Here is a 6,000-nt window from a genome sequence, read left to right on the forward strand (position 1 = left end):
ATGATCGTGTGCTCAGCCGCCACTTCCTTCATGCTTGGCCTCCCAGGTCCCTTAGCCAGTTCGATTATTGGCTTTAGGGTTACCTGAAGTCGCAAGTGTATCTTGCTCGACCGACATCTCTAGGGATGCTGAAAGACAACATGCGACGCCAATGCCTCACCATAACTCCGGACATGCTTTACAGTGCTGTTCACAAAATTATTCCTCGGCTACAGGCTATTGCTGAGGTATGATAGTAGGAGTATTGAGCATTTCCTGTAAAGAACATCATCTTTGATTTGTCTTACTTTGTTATGCTGATAATTGTTAATGTGATAAGATGAAGCGCCATATGTCGGAAATTTTTTGAGGGTTTCTAATTTTTTTTTTTTTTGCTATAGTAAATCTCCATGTCATTCCAAGCATGTGTGTAAATTTGTACCTCTCTATCTACATCATTCCGTGATTTATTCAGTTTTCAAATTTATACTGACTTTTTAATCACCCGGTATTTAAACCAACAACTAAGCACCACTCGAAACCAGAGAGCCCTGATGCTACAAAAGCACACACAGATCATGTGGTAAATGCTTCACTACTCTCGGAAACAAAGTCATATGACCCAACAGCTAAACACTGCTTGAAGCTAAACAGCTTCCATGTTCCAGATATACACAAATAGGAGCACACACACAGATAATGGTAAACGATCCATTGCTCTCGCAAGAAAAATCATCGAAATTAACGTGAAAAACCACAACCTGCCCTCTTCCACTCGTAAACAACGAATCGTAATGACATATACATCGGAAATAAACGAAAACGCATTGTAAGCACGCTACACAGCTATGGAAAGAATTTTCCTCACCACCATAATGATGAGTCGTCTCCGACGTGTGGTTGCAGACGAAGAACAACAGGACCACCCCAGTCTCTCTCCTCCTACCATCTCTCCTCCATCGATCCCCTCCTCTAACCCTCGAAGAGGTAGAAGCAGTTTTCTGGCCTGTTCTTAGAATCTGTCTCCGATGGTACACAGAGAATTCCACACCAGACAATTGGAATGCTTTGTTCAGTGAATGGAACAATAATGAAGTTCCAGAGAACTCTGCAGACGCTTTTTTCTCTTGTGCGCTGTTTGGGAGAATGGGCCGGTGATACTAACATCCACTGCCGACTGCAACAGCCGCTGCAACCACCTGCCGCAGATTGAAAGAAACACAATTACGACAGTAATAAAACAGCCATGTATTCAAGAAGACAGGTGCAGTCCACGCTCTTCTAGATTTATGAGCAAAATCGGTATTGTAACTATCAATAAGGAACGGAATCTTTGCAGTCATTTTTTATTTTTGAGATCATTGCTCATTGCTATTTTGTAACACCTGGAGTCGGCAAAAAAACTACAAACTACTTGCACCCAACGCTTTAAGCTACCGTACCATTTTTTGTAACAGGTACCTCTCGTAAAATCATGTAGTAGAGAGCCCTTTATGATCTTGCCACATCTCTCTTCTGACATATCATGAAAACAAATACCATATGTGTGCCGATATCGAACATATTTGCCCCACAATAACTTGCTTCTGTAGACCTGTGTTGTGTAAAGTTTTTATTATGCATACATGAAGAACAGGGCTATACCCAGCGTACCGTCATCGAGTTATTTGACGGGTTATTTAACACAATCCACTCATATGTAAAAAAAACTATCATTTTTAGGTTCTACAACAAGATATTTTCAAGTGATGGCTACTTTATGATTAGATGTCATGAAGTATGAAATAATGCAAGACTTGGGGTAAGATACACGAATCAAAAAACGTTTTTCATCACCTCGGTTCAGAGAGTTCCGGAACCAGTACAGGAAATTGGTATACATATCAACATAAACATCATTTCCTACCATTTTATTGCTCATGAAAACCACACACTGCATGATATACCAGCATACAGCGAGGCCATCAAAGGTGGTGGTCCAGATTTCTGTACACACCAGTACCTCTAATGCCCAATAGCACGTCCTCTTGCATTCATGCATGCCTATATTGGTCGTGGCATACTATCCACAAGATCATCAGAGCACTAGTGGTGCAGATTGTGCCATTCAAAAAAAATGGTTCAAATGGCTCTGAGCACTATGGGAATTAACAGCTGTGGTCACCAGTCCCCTAGAACTTAGAACTACTTAAACCTAACTAACCTAAGGACATCACACACTTCCATGCCCGAGGCAGGATTCGAGCCTGCGACAGCAGCAGTCACGCGGTTCCGGACTGCGCGCCTAGAACCGCGAGACCACCGCGGCCGGCGATTGTGCCACTGCTCAACGGCGATTCAGCGTAGATCACTCAGAGTAGTTGGTGGGTCACGTCGTCCATAAACAGCCCTTCTCAATCTACCCAGGCATGTTCGGTAGGGTTCATGTCTGGAGAACATGCTGGCCACTCTAGTCGAGCGATGTCGTAATCCTGAAGGAAGTCATTCACAAGATGAGCACGATGGGGTCGCGAATTGTCGTCCATGAAGACGTCTGCCTCGCCAATATGCTGGCGATAAGGTTGCACTATCGGTCGGAGGATGGCACTCACGTATCGTACAGCCGTTACGGCGCCTTCCATGACCACCAGCGGCCTACGTCGGCCCCACAAAATGTCACCTCAAAAAGTAAAGAACCTCCACCTTGCTACAGTCACTGGACAATGGATCTAAGCCGTTCAGCCTGACAGAGTTGCCTCCAAACACGTCTCCGACGATTGTCTCGTTGAAGGCATATGCGACACTCATCGGTGAAGAGAACTGAGTTGTCCACTCGGCATGTTGTTGGGCCCATCAATACCGCGCTGCAAGGTGTACTGGTTGCAAAGACGGACCTCGCCATGAACGTCGGGAGCGAAACTGTGCATCTTGCAGCCTATTGCGCACAGTTTGAGTCGTAACACGATAGCCTGTGGCTGCACGAAAAGCATTATTCAACATGGTGACATTGCTGTCACGGTTCCTCAGAGCCTTAAGTAGCGTCATCCACTGCAGTAGTAGCCCTTGGGCTGCCCGGGCGAGGCATGTTATCGACAGTTCTCGTCTCTCTGTATCTCCTCCATGTCCGAACAACATCGCTTTGGTTCACTCGGAGACGCATGGACACTTCCCTTGGTGAGAGTTCTTCCTGGCACAAAGCAACAATGCAGACGCGATCGAACCGCTGTATTGACCGTTTAGAGGTGGTTGAATTACAGACGAGCTGTGTACCTTCTTCCTGGTGGAATGACTGGAACTGACCGTCTAATAGGCGCTGCTCATGCATGGTTGTTTACATCTTTGGGCGAGTTTAGTGGCATCTCTGAGTAGTCAAAGGGACTGTGTCTGTGATACAATATCCACAGTCATCGTCTATCAGCTCCTGATATCACAAACTTGTATATGGTCACTGTTGACCGTAGTGTTAGGTGCTGCTCACAACATGCGTGGAGCAGCATAAGTAAAAATAGGGTTATTGTTATCTTATTGGTAAAAAATTTGGTGGACATAGCAGTATATGGAAACAGAACGAGTCTGTTGCAGAGAGGAAAATCTCCAAAAAGCTGACTGAAGGTGATGATCTCTACAGTTAATCGTACATTCCACAGTGACAAGTTTCAAGTGACTGGTCTTTTATTTTGCAGAGCCCTAGAGCGTTGTTCTTCATACTATAGCCATGTACATGATCACTGTTTCAATGTTGGTCCTCCTCGGCATATTTTTCTCCTACCAAGGCTCTCTCCATCTGAAACAAGTGGTGTTAGTCAATCATTTCGTCTAATCAACAATGTACTTGTGGACAGATGAGATGCTAAAGACGCCGTCGATATGGGACGATGTACTGTATTAATTTTAGGACGTATTCATCGTAGTGTACCAGACAGTGTCCTATACGATGCAGTTACGTTACCTACACAGTTCTGGCACTTCGATCATAGATCAGTATTTACGAATATGATTGACCATCTTTCCCTGTGTCAGTGGGAGTCACAGAGTATTCTCGCATTCATGGGATAAAGTCAGAAATTGATAGATCTCCTCACGTTGTCTTTGAGCAACACTTCCTGCAACACTGCCGCTGATTTAGTTTGCAAGTGACAAAAAGTAGTAGACAGCTCTACCCACTACATTGTATGTAGGAACAGAGTGAGTTCAGTCCATAACTACTATTCAGTGAAGACTGTGCCGCACCATTGATAATGACGGCACCCATCCAAATGCACAGGATTTCTCCATATGTGTGCATGTCGATGAGGTTAGCACCCCTTATCGGTGTGCAGTAGATATGAGAGTGTGTGGTGATACAACAGACAGTTAAGAAGAAACGAGTCGTTTATTCATGACAGAGTGGCAAATAGATGGAGTTTAAAACATTTTGTGGAAATCAACTGTGATATCAATTCTGGAGTATTGTTCCAGTGTCTGGAATCAGTACCAATAAGGCACTGGCAAGAGAGAAATTATTGTAGAACACAAACAAACACACTACTAAAGCTATAAGATTCTGCACTAAACTGGTTGTAATGTTAAAGCCATGTGGTTAGCGAAATATTTTTCGCAAGGAATGCTACGTTCTTAATTCTCTAATGCAGGACATATATGTCCACACCTGTCATACAACCATCCTTCACTTTTATTGCAATTACTGTGGTGACGAACTTTGGTTCAAATGGCTCTGAGCACTATGGGACTTAACATCTGAGGTCATCAGTCCCCTATAACTTAGAACTACTTAAACCTAACTAGCCTAAGGACATCACATACATCCATGCCCGAGGCAGGATCCGAACCTGCGACTGTAGCAGCAGCGCGGTTTTGGACTGAAGAGCCTAGAACCGCTCGGCCACCACGGCCGGCGTGACAAACTTTAAGTTGATAAAACTACTTCCTTCTGCACCAAAGAACAACATAGATTCTTTGGGATACATGCACAATATATCCTTCTGAAGCTTTGCTCGCATCAGTTGTATAAAATGAATGCATGCAACGGAAAATACATCTGATGAGGAAATAGAGAAATACATAGGAGTCGCGTTTCACATGTCAAATTACGCAGCATGCTGCACTAACCCTATGTACACGACAACTGTGAAGCAAAGATACACAAAGTGTTTGCAGTACATCGCAAACCCCCATCAATGACTTAGGACCAACATAGTTATCAGACTTACGACTCTCTTCATGTCCATAACGTAACTGGGAAATGGTGTACTTCACATTTTTCTTCATTCAACTGAAGGAAGCTGCCGAAATAGGTTTTCCATCGCTTTGGCTGCCATGATTCGTTACACAATCGTTGGAAGTGCTCTATTGGCTGTGGTATGGTGAGATTTGCTGTTAAGGATCGCACATAGATAGCGCTCTAACTCATACCCCGAATAACTTTCTATATTATCATCTAAAACGGCAGTCAGCTTGTAGGTATTTTTGCTTGAAAGTATAGTAACCCTCATTTTGTAGCTATATGAGACTCTATGAGTGCAGCATGCGAATGATATAGTGGAAGCAGTTTAACTTCTCACACTGATGCATCAGAAAAAGTGTCTGTGTACTCATGTATTAATGCAGGTGATGGAATCTCAAAGTCTAAGTACAGTTTTGCATGTTGACTTGATTTCCATTCCAACTTTTGGGGAGTTGCAACAGGGAGGTGACAAGTGTTCGAAGCTGATTTCTCATGCTGCTGCCTCGATGTTCCACAAGTAAATGCTCCTATTACTTACCATGTGTGGACCATCTAAGGTCCGTTTCACGCTGGGACGCTGGTGACGTTCGCCAGTGATGGTCACTGACGACTGTGGTGAATACTCCTGGAGCACTGGTGTGTGCCACCGCAGGTATTGCCCACCGATTAGTTAGTGAAACGGACTTGTACAGGGGTAGCAACTAAATTTCGCTAGCGTTTTATGATCCGAAACATAAGTTATTAAATTTGAAAAAAGAACATACAACTTATCAATTTTGTATTTCTTATCCATGCTCTTCTCATTGAAATCAGGCACA

The sequence above is a fragment of the Schistocerca gregaria genome, chromosome 2 (genome assembly GCF_023897955.1).
Source record: "Schistocerca gregaria isolate iqSchGreg1 chromosome 2, iqSchGreg1.2, whole genome shotgun sequence".
NCBI lineage: Eukaryota > Metazoa > Arthropoda > Insecta > Orthoptera > Acrididae > Schistocerca > Schistocerca gregaria.